Source organism: Heterocephalus glaber, unplaced genomic scaffold (assembly GCF_053883595.1).
Source record: "Heterocephalus glaber isolate CG9 unplaced genomic scaffold, H.glaber_assembly_v1.0 deba00001606, whole genome shotgun sequence".
NCBI classification, from domain to species: domain Eukaryota; kingdom Metazoa; phylum Chordata; class Mammalia; order Rodentia; family Bathyergidae; genus Heterocephalus; species Heterocephalus glaber.
Window position 1 is genome coordinate 35662469 of NW_028258377.1, and position 15953 is coordinate 35678421.

At 39.6% G+C, this 15953-nt stretch overlaps 1 long non-coding RNA gene across 1 annotated transcript; it reads right to left on the reverse strand.

The window, feature by feature from the left end:
- Positions 1-2229: 2229 nt before the first annotated feature.
- On the reverse strand, positions 2230-12573 carry LOC147823001 (uncharacterized). Its single transcript, XR_015444840.1, has 2 exons — positions 3102-12573; positions 2230-2586 (listed from the first exon to the last, which is right to left on the reverse strand). It is a non-coding gene; the product is annotated as an uncharacterized LOC147823001 (long non-coding RNA).
- Between the last annotated feature and the right edge of the window lie 3380 nt (positions 12574-15953).

Genomic DNA, 15953 nt, shown 5'->3' on the forward strand with positions numbered 1-15953 from the left:
GACTCTGGAAAAGATGGCCACATTCCTGTCCGAGCGGGAAAGTTGGCTGTGGTTGTGTTTGTTACCCGATGCAGAGTTCACAAAGAAAAGCAACATTTTGCCCAGTGCTTCTGTTTGCAAACCAAACTGTTCACAACCAAAAACATCTGCGAACAGAGGAACCACTATACTTTTAACATATTTGTGTTTGATGTGAAGTGTGTCTTGTAGATAACATGTAGTGGCGTCATGGTTACTTCTCATCCATTTTCTTTATCTCTACCTCTTAATTTGAGAATTATAGACTTACTGAAAGGCAGCATTTACATCTTTCATTTCGCCATTCATTTTCAAGTTGTCTTTTTTATTCTGTTTTTCCCCATCACCATTTTTTTAAAAGTTCAATGGGTATTTTCTAGTGGACATTTCAATTCCCCTTTTTTACTTTACTATATTTTAATAGCTATTATCTCATTGTTTGCCTGATTACAGCTATCATCTTGTAGTTTAAATTTATTAAATTTAGTTTCAATAGTATATAAATATTGGGTCCTATGTAGTCCATTTCACTCCTCCTCCTCTGGGTTTTTGATTGTCATACAGTGACTACCTATCATGTGGGAATCAACACAGACTTATACCTGCTGTTTTATGCATTTTTCTTCTCAATCCGATAGGTAAAAGACATAATATAGAGACTGTCTTTTATATTTACCTACGTAGTTACTCTTAACAGTTCTCTTTATCTATATGCGGTTTAGAGTTATTTTCTAGAGTCCTTTTCCTTCAGCTTAAAGGAAATCTTTGGTATTTCTTAAAATATAGATCTGCTTAGTGATAACTTCTCTTGGTTTTTGTTCACTGGGAATATTTACGCTCATTTTTGAAGGGTAATTTAGCTAAATACAGAGTTACTATTTGACAGTCCTTTTCTTGCAGCACTTGGAATGTCATCCTCTGTCTTCCTCTGTGTTTGCTGATGACAAATCACCTGTTACTCTTCTTGAACCCCCACCACTTGTACAGGGTCAGTTTTTTCTCTTTGGATCCCTTTGACTTTCAACCACTCATTCATTGTATGTCAGAGCATCTACCTATGAGTCGGTGCTACTTGGTGCTCGTTGAATGTGTCAGCCATTATTCTTGAAATATTCTCTTTCCTATCCTTTCCCTTCTCTTTTCCACTCCCCTGTACCCCTTCCCTCTGCCTGTCTCAGTCTCTCTGATGTGTGTACACGGGTGGGATTTCCATTACATGTATTTTAGTATGCTTGGCAGATCTCTAACATCATTTTTCTCTCCATTCCCTCTCTGTTTCTTAGATAAGTTAACCTTTTGTTTTGAGATCGGGCCTTATGATGTTGCTCAGGCTGCTTCCAGAATTCTGGGCTCCAGTGAGCCCCCTGCCCCACATACCCAGGTAGCTAGGACTACCAGGTACATGCAGCTGTCGGAAGGGATGACTTGATCGATTTATCTTCATATTCACTTAGTCTGTCTTTGCCTGCTCATATCTAAAGTCCCTGTAGTGATTTTTAAAATTTCAGTTAGTTTTTACTTCCAGAATTTCTATTTGTGTGTGTGTGTGTATGTATGTAGGTACTAAGATACTGTTCTACTATTTTCCTTTATGTTCATTAATTTTTAAATGTAAGTAGCAGCTTTAAAGTCTTTGTCTAGTGATCGATCAATATTTGGGGTTCCTCAGGGATGATTTTGTTGAATGCCTTTTCCATGGCTCAAACATTTTTTGTTCAGAACTGGATATTTAAAATCATATGTCACCTCTGGAAATGAGATTCTTTCTCCTTTCTCTGGGTTTAAGTGACTTTTATGAGCTATTTCTCTGTTGTGGAACCACTGAAATCTCTAACAGAGGAATGAAGATATCCTTAAATACCTAGAGCCACCAAGCCTTCTGGGCATTGCCAAGGAGCTTCACGTGTGTATTGGACACACTGTAATTGGCAGCTCCCAACTGACACCACCTCTGCTCCCAGAGAGCCGGAAACAGGGAGGGGTTTCCTGTACCTGAGCCTGCAAGTGGCCCTATGTGCAGCTGGGTTACCTTCTGGAGGCCAATAATATGTCAGTGCTTTTCGAACCCCCCTTATCCCCCTTATAAAATCTCATTTCCAAGATTTCTTTTTTAAAATTTCAGATATTATAATTTTTAATTCCAGAATTTCTATTTTTTATTTGTCTCAATATGCACTGCCTCAGACAGAAAATATAGACAGGAACCACCACACCGGTCAATAATAACTCCCAACAATGAAACTGTGAAGGACTCCAGTCCCATTCTGCTCCCCAGCCTAGTGTTTTTTGCCATGATTGCAGATGGTTGTTTTCCAGTTATTGTGTTGCTAGAGAGAGGAGGGTGTGTGAATCAACAAGGTGAAATGCCATACTGCTTAGTATTCATATCGAGATTCAGCTGCCTTTGTAAATAATCATTCCTAGGATTTCTGTAAGCCTTCAGCTAATTTCCACAGTTCTGAAAATGTTGATTCTGACCATTTATCCCAATATTCTTGTTCTTTTCATGGAGGAGAGGACTTTCAGCCGTCTTTTTGCTGTCCTTTTCGTTGATGACTTCAGCGTGTCCTGTGGTACCAGTGAAGCAAGGTACAATCTTTATTACTAACAGGAAGAATGTCTCATCACCTGGATCTACAGAATGTGGGAGTCAGCTCCGTAAATAGAAGAAGCTGGAGAGATAGGGGATCATGGTTTGGAAATGAAATGCATGACAATGAGCATGCAGGAGTTGTGGTTATTGCATATGATAAGATCTAGGGAATGAGTAGGAGAAAAAAGATTGGAGAAGGATAAGTTTTAGAATTATTAAAAGGTTTATTTAGAATTAAAAGGTCAGCATGGTGGAAAATCTCTTTGCCTAAATTTTGACTTCACTAAAAATTATTCCAGAAGGAAGAGTTTAAAAGGGAAACAGAGTGAACCAAAATCTTTAAGGAATGCGTAGTGATACAGGGGTCATCTGACAGCTGTACTGAGGAGGAAGTAGTATGTCTGTGAGCTCATTAATATGTGATTCAACTGGAGTTTCAGAACATAAAGACAGAAGTCTGGAAGGCACAATGAATAAAAAGGACACTTACCACCTCAAGCCAGATAGGTGCGTGTGGGGGAGGAGGAAGAGCAATATCCTCAGGGGACATCCCAGATTCTGTTACCAGAGGAAGGTGATGAGCACTTCCTGAAGACGCTGAAGGTGTAGAACATTTGTGCACAGTGAGATAGATGCAGGATGCTGCAGAGCAGGTGGAGTCGGCAACAGTGAAACACTGAGTTTTGCTAGGTGTTAGTGTCTGGAAGATGACAGCTTCCCAAGGAATCCCAGTGGGGTTCCTGCCAGTCCTGTATGTATTTCCTAGGGCTGGGAGTGATGGTGCTTTCCCAGAACCATGAAGGGCTCTAGAGCTTGGGCTTGACTCTTACTGAAGGCTGCGATCCAGGGGAGGTAGCTCTGTTACAAATGAGCAGCTCTGACCTAAGATGATAGAGGCACCCAGCCTCCCTTTGCCTGTCAGGTTCTATTCTGGTCACTGGTTTAGTACAAAGCTTATAAACTTTATTAACCACCACCTGGCAACTTTTTCTCTGAAATGGCCGGAGAGTAAATATTTTTATGTTCATTATCTGCATATAAGACCTAATCTCTTCAATTAAATATCAAACTTCTGCAGATCAGAGGGTAGCTTTCTAAGCAATTTCTTACTCATTTACGCCTCACCATTTGCTCCAAGAGGTCCCAATCCCTTCTCTTGTTATAATATATACAGCACATGCTGTTCCAAGGAGGAATAGATCCCCCTCTGTACACCAGACTGTGAGGAAACCTCAAAAACTGCTGCAACTATGATCATGTCCTGTAAGTGTTCCAGTGCTTAGTCATACACCAGTAATTATTCTGTTAAGGATCTTTGTATTTGAAATGCAGTTTATTAGATGTGATTCTTAAATTCCTAGATGTCACTTCAACTTTTTTGTATCCCTGCTTAAAAAGCATATTACTATGGGATGTGTGGCATAATTTCAGTGTTAATCTTGTATCCGCTCTAATACTTAAATAAGTTTCAAATGACAGTACTTTACCAAGAGCGAGGTTGTTAAGACCATCTTAACACTGACAGCATCATTGAGGTAGCCTCACTCTGACAACTGGAAAACTGGGAGCGCACATCCAACTGCCTACAGGTAAGGAGGTCCGGTTAAGACCAGATCTGAGTGTTTTTAGAAAGGTAAATCCTTTAGGCAATGAATTAAATATATTCCTTTTTACTGTAGGAGTCACTAAGAAAAACCCTTTTCTTCTATTACAGTAGCTATGTAAGTTCATCCAGTTTGTATTATGGCTTCATTTAATAGCTTTATGATGTTGGTCAAATTAATTAATTTCTCTGTCCTCAATTGCCAGATCTTTAAATATATGTAAAGCTCTTAAAACAGTGCCTAACACTTGACAAGTGCTTAACAAATATTTGTTCCTGATATAAAATACTATGTTTTGTGATATAGATGCTATCTCCTTTCATGTAATGTCACCAAGATGTATTTCTACAGCATACTAGACATTTAGTCTGCTTTATTTAAAAATGGAATGGATTCACAGTCTTCTACAATGTCTAAGCTCTCCTGTTAAATATAAATGCTATCATTACCTTCTTCATCATTATCATTTTTATTAATGCCATTTATACAATGCTATCCTAAACCCCATGACAGGCACTAAGTCCTGTACTTTATATGTGTTAATTTACTAAATCCTTAACACAACACTCTTAGTTAAGTAATACTATTACTACCATTTTGCAGGTGAGGGGAAAAAAATGAGGTACAAAAAGGTTTAGATTATTATTCAAAGTGCTAGTAAATTCCAGAGATGGAAGCCATATCCAAGTCTTCTGCCTTCAGGAATGTGCACATAATCTATGCACACTACTGCATCTCACAAGTAAATGTAAACATCCTAACTGATGGAGTTACAACTGCAGTCCCTAATACCAATCCAGGGCAGAACATCAACCTACTTGAATATTGAACTTGTGATTATGATGTCATCTCCACAACTCTTTGGGCAATGACTATTAAGATTCACTCATTCATTGGTTTATTCATTCATTTGAGAACCAGTCTCTTTAGCCAAAGTACTCAGCACTACATAAGTCCCATGATGCATCAGTAAAGAAAACAGTCCTCTTTCCAAGGAATATGTATCCTAGTGGAGGGAGCAGATTTTAAACAAAATACACAATAAAATTTTAGAGTATGTTAAAGGACAATATACGATGTGGAGCAAACAGTGTACAGAAGGAGACTGAGTAGCGCATGAATATGTGAGGGATGGTTGAATTGTAAATGAAGTAGTTAGGCAAAGAGACATATGTGGAGAAATCTGGAGGAAATGGGAGTAAACAATATGTGTATGTGGACAATGAGGATTCCAAGCAGAGAGAACAGCCAAAAGGCCTAGCGAGAGGGCTGCTGTGTCCCAAACAGAGTGGGTGAGAGGTAAGTTCAGAGTTGTGGAGGAAAATGGTACACATCATGGAGGGCTTTATCCATCTTCATAAGGAGTTTGTGTTTCTGAGTTAGATGGACAGTCGCTACAGTGTTTTAAACAGAGCTGTTGACATCATTTGATTGGCAAATTTAAAGTATCACTGATATTTTGAACCTAGGATGTAAAAAACGAGCATAGAAGCAGACTGGCCTGTAGGAGGCAACTGTAACAACCCGGGCAAGATATGATGCTGACAGGGATTAGGCCGGGATCAGGAGAGGTGGTGCATAGTAGCAAGTGTCTAGCTATATGCTGAAAATGGAGCCGATATGATTTTTTGGAAGATTAGATGTCAAATATGGGAGAAACAGGAGAACCAAAAATGACTTTATGGATTTGTCTTAACCAAGTGAAAGGACAGAGTTGCCATCAACTGAGATGTGGACAATTATAGACGGGTCAGATATGGCCGAGAAGGGAAGGGTATACTAGATCCGTTTGATGTATGTGTCTGATAAAACTATTGGCAGTCCAAAGAAATACGTTAATGTCATAAAAAATGAGTGCAGATAGAAAAGAGAAATAGAGAAGTAAACTGTGTATTGCTTCATCAGAAAGAAGATGTCAAGAAGACAATAAACCATACAGGGATAATGTGACAAAGTGGACAATGAAGAAGGGTTATTTATATCAGCCAAGGGTAGGCAATATTTCAAGAGAAAGGGAGTATCTATATCATCTGCTATGCTGCACTGCAGAAAGTGATTGTGAGAAGAATAACATTCAAGATGGTGGGTGAGAACCTAATCAGGGTGGGTCCTGCAGAGAATCAGAGGGCAGCAGGGAGAAGGACTGGAGACAGTGAGAGGTTCTTCAAGATGAGTGAAACAGCAGCATTGTCCCTGCTAAGGGAAAATACCTAACAGACAAAAGGAAATGAATGTTTCAGGACAGATGGGAAGAACTACTGGACTTGCATGCTTCTTAGGCAAGAGGGAAGGGTCTCAGGTACTGGAGAAGGGGCAGGTCTTGGATAAAACTGCAGAAGTTTCCTATCAAGAAAGGAGATCTGAGCTAAGACTCAAGGTTGACTCTCAGCCTGCTGCACATCTGTGGGTGAGTTATTCAACCTCTCTAAACTTCCGGGGTCCTTGAAAAGAACTTGCTATAGTACCTAACACAGGATGAAGGCTCAATTAGCTGCTGCTGTTGTTCAAAGACAAAACAGTTTAACAGTTTTGCTAACAACATAAAAGAAACTTTCAGCCCATATCCTGAATTCATTGTCTACAGCATGTTTTTCTAAAATTTGAGTTAATCCCCCATCCTCTGCCGTGTTTTCAAACAGGGCACACAGATCTGTGTATTTTGCACACACTTTGCCTGGAACATGGGATGGGACAGTCATGAAGGTAATTATCCTGGAAAACTAAGATGCATGAAAAGATAAACTGCTTAGTGGATTACAAATGTATATTTCATATAACCCGATGGCATAAACATCATAGTTATGCTCGTTGCGTGTCTCATAACCCTCTCCAAGATATCTACTGCCTTTGCGCTTTTCTGTTGTCATCTTCTTTTCTCCAACGGTGGTGACAGAGACACAAAAATTATGTCCTCTGGCATCACTGTTCCTGGTCTCCAGGAGATGAGCAAAAATGACATCGCCTCTCACTGAGACACAGGGATTGTGACAATTTAATAGACTGGAAAAATAATTGAAAGAGAAAACCAACAATTCTTCCCTCCCTCTAGGGAAGAGGAGGGGCCTTCATCAAGGGCTCAGATGCACGGGAGCAGTTGGCTTGGCTGTGTTACTACAGGGGCTTTCTACTGGCAGCCTTCAGAGACCAGTGCTAACGGAAGAGCTGAGTCGGGGCATGAGTAAGTCACGGCCATTTGTACCATTGCAGCAGGCTCTGGCTCCTCCTGGCAGTGTCACAGTCAGCTTGGGAAACAGTGCGTCAGGCAAGTGGTCTGTCTGATGGGTGGACACAGTAGGAGAATATGGACTTAAGTGAGGCAAGAGACTTCACAGAAAGAGAGACGCATGGACCTGACCAAGAGAGGCACAGCAGATACTGTGTCCCCAGACATCATTAGTAAGACACCATGCATTCCTCATTTCTAAAGCGTGTACTCTTTCACTTTCTTAAAGGCTAAAAGTGGACATGAGATGGGACACAAACTGCCTTTCAGTTCTAGGATTCTACAGTCTCCAGCTTTGACAACTGCATGAAGCCCAGCCCGGCCTTGTCCATCTCTGTCCCCAGCCCAGTGCGACGGTTTGGAACACCTGAAGGCTAGTGCTCAGAATTGCTTATTTTTAACTCTTATTTGAGTTGGTTATATTGCCCTGCCTTCTTGCTTCCTATTTCATTTCAGTTGCTATAGTGATCGATCAGCAGTTAATAAGCTTTGTAGACCGGAAGATTCCATGACTCTGGGCTCCATCAGTGTAGAATGTCTCTGTCCCCTGCATTCCAAAAAGAACCTTGCACGTGTCAGGCACTGAATGACGACTGTCTGAGTTCTATAAATGTTGTAGCGGGAGAAGGATGTATGAATGAGAGGGAGGAATTCAGAGAAGTCTTCTTAGGGAAGAGCATGTCCTCAGCCTGGTTCAACATGCTTGCGTTCCACACGTGTGTTACCCATCGTAAGGCTTTGCTTTCCACCATGTCTCCTCATGATGGCAGTCGTGTTTTCTGAGAACCACTGGTTGGACACTTGCCTGTGATCCTCACTGGGCTCCGTGAAAGGGATATTTACCCCCATGTGGCACAGAGAAGAGAACACCTGAGATCAGTGCCAATCTGAAAGCTGACTGACCAGTGAGGACAAGAGACCTTGGGCTGAGCTGCAGGCAAGCCAACTCCAAGGCAGGCACAGCTGCCATCTGGAAAAGAGAAGTGGAGGGGTTTTTTATTTCTACAAGGAAAAGTTGAAGAGTCTTTAATGTAAAAAGTCTACAGAAACTGAGGGAGACTTTATAACTTAGTGAATTCTTCCAAGAAAATATTTACAGAAGGTCTGAGTAGTTGGTAGTAATATCAGTGAAAGGGTATTTGAGTCAAGGAAGTGATGAGTTAAGATCTTTCAGATACTGCAATGTGAAAAGATCAAGTCTTCAAAACACATGCAAATAAATCTGTAGGATAGTAAATTACCAGGAGAATTATAATCAGAGCTATTATTTATTAATTTCTGAAAACACATGAGGCATAATAGGAAGTCCTGAACATTAACTAACATCATTTTTATAACAACTTTATGAGGGAGGTACTGTCCTTATACTCATTTTAAAGATAAGGAAAATGAGTTCAGGTAGCTCCCTCAAGGCATCTGTCAAGTCCCTCTTGAAGCTGGGATTCAAACCGAGGCACTCTGGCTCCAGGGTCTGCACTATTAATCATGAAACATATTGCCTCCTCCTCTGAAAGAAAATAATTAGTTCCTAAGAGTACCAAAGCTCTTACTTTTAAATTGGAAAGATCAAAAGGCCTCTCTGTGAGGAGGTATTTTGGATAGGACTTGCAGAGTAGGAACTAGAGAGGCCTCTACATCCACTATACAACTACCAGAAAAGGAAACATCTTGGGACACTGAGTGAGTGGTGGTCTCACCAAAAGCCAGAGCAGGTAGCTGTAGTGAGAGGAAACTGAAAGAAAAGGAATGCGATGCACAATCAGGACAGAGCTCTGGGCTGGGGTCAGGTGGAGGAGGGTGATAACCAAAGTGCAGTGAGAAGGTCTATGACAGATGTGTCGCAATTGTGTCCTGCAGGCTTCATGGGGCCCTGGACAGCTGGTGATGTGACCCCCTCTCAATGTAATGTTTTAACACTATGATGTGATTTCCAGGACATTTTTCAGGACTCCCTTGCAGAGGCTGAGAGGGTGGAGCTATAGAGAATGCACTGCAGCGCTGACTCTGCCTCCCAGGCATGCCACCATATGCAGTCAGTTGAAATGAAACCCGCGTGTGTCAGACATCACAGAGGCCTGTGTGAACTGGTGAGGAAAACACAGTGACTACTGCATGTAGTATTTCAACCTACCTATATACTTCTGTACAGTACCTGTAGTACATGTTTTATGTGTGGCACGAGACAATTCCTATTCACTCAGTGCTGCCCAGCAAACCAAAAGATTAGACACCTGTGTTCTACGAGATAGAAAGGATGAATATCATTACCCCATGTTACCAATGAATGAGCGAGCTAGCTGAAGATAATCCATTTCTCCGGGTCTTTTCAGAAGGCTCTTGTGAGAGTTGATGAAAGATGAAGAAAGTAACCTTTACTACCAGCAGCCACTGAAGTTGGAAGTGGGGTGCTACTGTGACATAACCAAGGCAAAGCTGAGTGGTATTACACGTAGGAGTTACAGGAGGACTCTGCAAATGGATTGGAAAGACTGCTGTAGGCTGAAAACGAATGACATTTGCGAAGATGCTGAAGAGGCAAATAGTATGGTAGGTTGGAGACCTCAAAGGCTGATGTGACCAGACCAAGAAGAAAGAATAACCCTAGAGGGAAGTGAAGAAGTAAGATAAGGCCACATCACAGAGGGCCTTGTAGCATTTTAAAATTTTTAGATTTAATCTTCAATGCGTTATGAAAGCCAAGGGTCAATAAGAAACTCTCTGTGAAAGTGATAGTTTTACTTAAAAATCAGTAAAGCAATCACAGATATATTTTTTGTTAAAAACAGAAAATATTTAAAACCTGGAACATTGAAAGTTACAGTCATCCTATCTCTCTACATCTAAGTTCCACATCACATCTTTCTTAAGTAAAAAGCTATTCCCCTAAGTAGTCATAACATTATTATGACAGCTTACAAAATTCTTAAAAAGTGAGATAGTGTTTCAAATTTTAAAATAGTTATATGTGAATACATTTTCTCCAAAAAAGCTATTCTTACAGAAAAGACAGCTGCAAATATAACAAAGATTTATTTAAAACCCTGTGTTTAATAAGCAATAGTTTGATTTAACCCTAGCTTACTGGGACTCTGAGTTTCCACCCAAATCAGGTAATTTTAGGACTCTAATGTTTTTTTTTTTTTTTTTGGTACCTGGGTACCGGGGATCAAAATCGGTTCCTTCAGTTTGCAAAGCAGGCGGTGGAACCACTGAGCTAAATCCCAAGCCCAGGACTCTAATTCTTGCTGGAATGTTTTACTCTAGAGAGAGGGGACTGAAAGTGACATTTTTAGTGTCCATTTTAACTCTGTCCCATTGGGAAAGCTTAAGGATTTGCCCTTGTTTCCAGTGGCAACAAAGGAGTCAAGTTGCCATTTCTCTTGCTCATCCATTTTAATAGACCACAGCAAGTAGCACTCCATCAACCTGTTTTATCTCTGTCAACCTTCCAGAGGTCTTCAGTTGGCATGGTTAATGTCCAGATATCCATCTTACTGATGTAAAAAGTGGCTAAACCTAGACATAATTTAGGGTCCTGGCCCTAGTCATGAGACCCCATTTAAAGCCAGCATTGTATCCATAGGCCCAGTGGGAATACTGCATATGATAGTTTAATACAGCTGCTGTCTTAGAGCAATTTATTTTCAGATATTTGTATCGATGCTTTCCCTTTCTACTCTCTGAAATGCTGTGGTGACATATGTTTACATGAGGCCTGAGAAAGTCCCAGAACACAGGAGAAAGAAGGATAAGAAATCAACCATTATTCTATTACCTACCAGGTTTAATAAATGTCAGTCCAAGATAATAATTCAATAAATGCATATGCATTTAAAATTCACATTTGACTTAGAAGTTCACCTTTTATCCTGCAGTCCAGGGAATATACTCAAAGCAATTTCATCAGGAATTCTAGACCCTCCACTGTCTGTTCTCACCTCCTCTCTGTCATGTAGCTCCTCTGGTATGCAGATGGATATTTCCAATGCCTCGTGGGCCAACACCTGACACTTACATCAGAAACTGTTAATTCGACAATTCCTCTATGCATTCCACTACAGCATCAAACCATGATGTGGTTTTGACTGCTATAATTATCCCTGTCTCTTCCTCGAATTCAGAAATGGGGAAGAACACAGGATCCAAAATACTAGCATTATTTTTGGTGAAGTTTTAGTAGAAGAATGAATCCTGGGACCAATTCCAAATTGAGATTACGAACCGCCTCATACATCCCAAATTCCATCTAACTGCCATTTTCTTTTTCTTGTCTCAAGAAATAAAATTTTTTTTTGAAGTGAGAAAATACTGGCAGGAAAAAAGGATAGAAACAAATCACTTAAGTTCTTGTTTTAAAAGTTAGCAGTCTTGCATGAAAATACAGAAAACTGTCCTGGGAGATAGTTTCATTGAATTTAGAACCTGCTCCAAACTGGACCCAAGTCACCCTCTCTCCCCGTGGCCGGTGCCATCCTTCATGCAGACGTGGGGACTGGGAGCTGAGAGTCAGCTCCACAATCCAGTGAGTTGCTGAACCTTAGAGATTGTTACTTCTGAAATTGTCTTTGTGACCTTTTACTCTTTGTGACCTTTTACTCTTTGTGACCTCCCTTGCTGCAAAAGCACTTGCAGTTCTTATCCCCTCCTATCTGACCAACTGTGAAAAGTAGTTTAAAGCTGAGCCAGGAATCATGAATTCTGACCGGCTCTGTCATTTAGTTGGCTGACTTGATCTTAGGAAACATATACCATCCCAGTCATAGTCTCCTTGCAAAATGGAGATAACAGTAGTACTTTTATAAGTCACCAGTGAACATTAAATGAGATCATGCAAATACAGTCAATACAGTCTCTAGCGGAAATGAACAGACCCTTCTCAGACAGAGAAGTAAAAGCAGCAAATAAATATATGAAAAAATGTTCAACATCACTGGTCATTCAAGAGATGCAGATGAAAACAACACTGAGATTCCACCTCACCCCAGAAAGAATGGCTGCTATCATGAAATCAACCAATAACAAATGCTGGCAGGGCTGTGGAAAAGAGGACACTGCTCCACTGCTGGTGGGAGTGCAGACTGGTGCAACCACTGTGGAAATCAATATGGAGATGCCTCAAACAACTAGAATTAGAAGTTCCATTTGCTGGGTATCTTCCCAAAAGAATGAAAAGAATCATACCACAGTGATATAGCCTCACCCATGGTTACAGCGGCACAGTTTGTAATAGCTAAAACTTGGAAACAGCCCAAATGCCCATCACCTGGAAACTGGATAAAGAAGATATGATTTTTATATAATATGGAGTACTACTCAGCCGTAAAGAATAAGAAACTAGAGACATTTATAGCTAAGTAAATGCCCATTGAGGGCATACTCGTAAGCGAAATAAATAGGACACGTGTAAATATTGAATAGTTTCTCTAGTGTGAAAACTAAGAGAGTAAATAAGGGTCAAAATGTAGAATTGATATTGTGAAATAAGAAAAGGTCTAAAGGAGTAGGGGAAGTGGGAGGGGTAGGGGAAAGAAAAGGAAAAAAATGGAAATAAAGTCTTTGTAAATAGGGAAGGGAGGGCAGGGGAATGGGGAAAAAATAAGAACCAAGATACATCATGTCAAGGTACAAGATCCCAATGATGAATGTAACTGTATTGTATACCTAAAATGTACCAATAAACTTAATGGGGAAAAAAAGGAAAAACATCAGATATTATCAGTATTTAGGGTTATTTTAACTTACAAAGCATGATATTGGACACTGCCCATTGTATGATCCATTTATTCACAGAATAAATTCTATGTGTGTATTTTGATATGTTTTGAGTGTAGATTAAAGGAAACACCCTAGCCTGTTAATGTAGATAATCCAAGTACACAGCTAGATGTGATGGTGAATATCCTTTACTTTTCTTTGCTTGTTAATATCCTTCTTGATTTTTCATCATAAGCATTCATTATTTTTAGCCAATTAGAGTCAAGTAAGGTCTCAGTAGTGATCTGGTGGCATCTACTTAGTTTGCTGTTTTTGTTTATAGAGTTATCGGACTGTGTGGTTTACATATATTAAACCCTCTGCTCAAAAATCATACCTACAGAATGAAGTTGAAAGGGATATCCAAAGCCTTGCTAATTCAGAATTTCCATTTGCTCTTCTAATCTCAGCTACCACTGACTACCATATCCCCCTCCTCCGTCACCATTTTTTTCCCTTCACAAGGTGGAACACTGCCTTTCTCCAGCAATTCGTGCCCCTTCATGCCACAGATGCTGCCTGAGATTATAGGTCTTGTGGTGATTTGTATTTACCCCTGCACTTGAGGAAATGAGATTTCCTGCCCCTCCCTTCGGCTTCCTCCTGCTACCTCTCTTCCCAGTCCCTTACCTTTTTGAATTAATTCATCGCCCTAAGTCTTGGTTTGTGGCTTGCATCCTACCTTATATTCCAGGCCTAAACTGATTCCTATACACTCATTGTACAACTCCTAAGCCCTTACTCACTTACTAGCTTTGAGTTCCTCACTGCTACTGCAACTCAAGCTAGTTGGTTACCTGGAAATGTCTGAGATGGTTGATGAATTGGAGCAAATTGTAATTCAGTTTTCTTTTAATACTTTTACTCTTTAGTAACTTTGGTTAGTAATGTGGGTACACACATGCACACAGTGTGGCCTGATCAAAGCGAAACTCCCTTTACCCACCCTTTCCAAACTCTACTAATCTCTAATTTAAATCCAGGTTGAGTATTTTTAAATCCACATATGAGAAAGAACTGTCTTTCTGCAACCACCTTATTTTGCTTAACATAATGTTCTCCAGTCCCATTCATTTTGCTGTGCCCATGATAGGTATTGATTATTCTTAACAGCTGAATAGTATTCCATTGTGCATGTGTCCCATGTTCTCTTTATCCAGTCATCTAGGATGAGCACTTAGGCTAATTCCATATCCTAGATTTAGGGTCAAGAATGTCACCATAAATGTGGGCTTGCAGATACTTCTTTTGTGTGCTGATTTCATTTCCTTTGGATATATCCCTGGAAGTGAAACAGCTGGATGGCTTCGTGTACAAAATATTCCCAAGCCATATTTAATGAAGGGCCAGTATGATTATGAAATAGACGTTTTTCTGGGCAATCAGGGTGTGTGTGTGTTATACTAAAAACTCACTGCCATTTTTCCAAGGGTTGGTTTCAAATTCCATTTTTTCCTTTATAATAGACAATAGCTGCTCATGAATAAAGTCCCATTTATAATGTTTGAAATACATTTCCATTGCACAATGCCCAAATCAAGCTAATTAACATATAAAATTATTTAAAACATTATTTCTTGTTATGATACCTAAAATCTTTTCTCTTAAGGAAGTACAAAATTACAATACACTGTTACTAACTGCAGTTTGGATGTTTTACTACAACCCTCAAACTTATTCCTGCTAATTAAAATTTTATCTGCTCTGAAAAATCTCTCACCAGCCCCACGTAACTACCATTTTATCCTGTGTTTTCATGAGATTAACTTTTTGGATTACATGTATAAACCATGTGGTCCGTTACTTCTCTTTCCATGCCTGCCTTATTTCACTTAACATAATGCGTGCCAGTTCATCCCTGGGGTCAAAAATATTAAGAGTTCTTTCTTTTTATGTATCTATGTCACATTTTCCCTTTCCTCTCCCTTTTTATTGAGTAATAGTATTTGGACTTCTTTATGGTGTATAATAATCAAATCAGTTTAATAAGCATTTCTATGTCTTCAAACAATAGTAATTTTTATGTGTTGGGAATTTGATAGTCTTCTAGTCACTTTGAAATATTCATAGATTGTTTGCACCTATAGTTATCCTGCCATGCTATAAAAAACCAGAAGAGATCCCTCCTTTCTAGCTGTGCCTTGGTGAACTTTAATGTCTAAATGTGTCCCCTCCCTACCCGCCTCCCTAGTCTCATTCCTAGTCCACCAATGAGTATGAACAGGTAATATATATCTATGTGTGTGTGGCTTATTTTGCCTAACATAGCATCTTTCAATTCCATCTATATTGCAGCTGACAGAATTTCAGTCTTTTTCATGGCTGAATAATAGTCCATTGTTTGTATGGGTATATATGTAGCATTTTCTTTATTCATTCATCTACTGATGGGTCATATGTAGGTTGATTCTATGTTTTAGCCTTTGGGAATAGTGCAGCAATAAACATAAAAATGCAAGTATCTTATTGATATAATGATTTCATCTTTTTTTGGAATAGAACCAGTTACAGAATTGCTGGATCATATAGTACTTTTCAGTTTTTTGAGGAATCGGTATGCTGCTTTCTATAATGGCCATATTAATTCACTTTTCTATCAACAGTGTATAAGAATCCCTTTCTCTAAATCTTTCCCAAATTTTGTTATTTTTCTTTTTAATAACAGCCTTTCTAAATGAATTTGATAACTCCATCTAGTTTGATTTGAATTTCCTTGATGATTAATGAGATTCAGCATTTTTTCACACAATGATGGCCATTT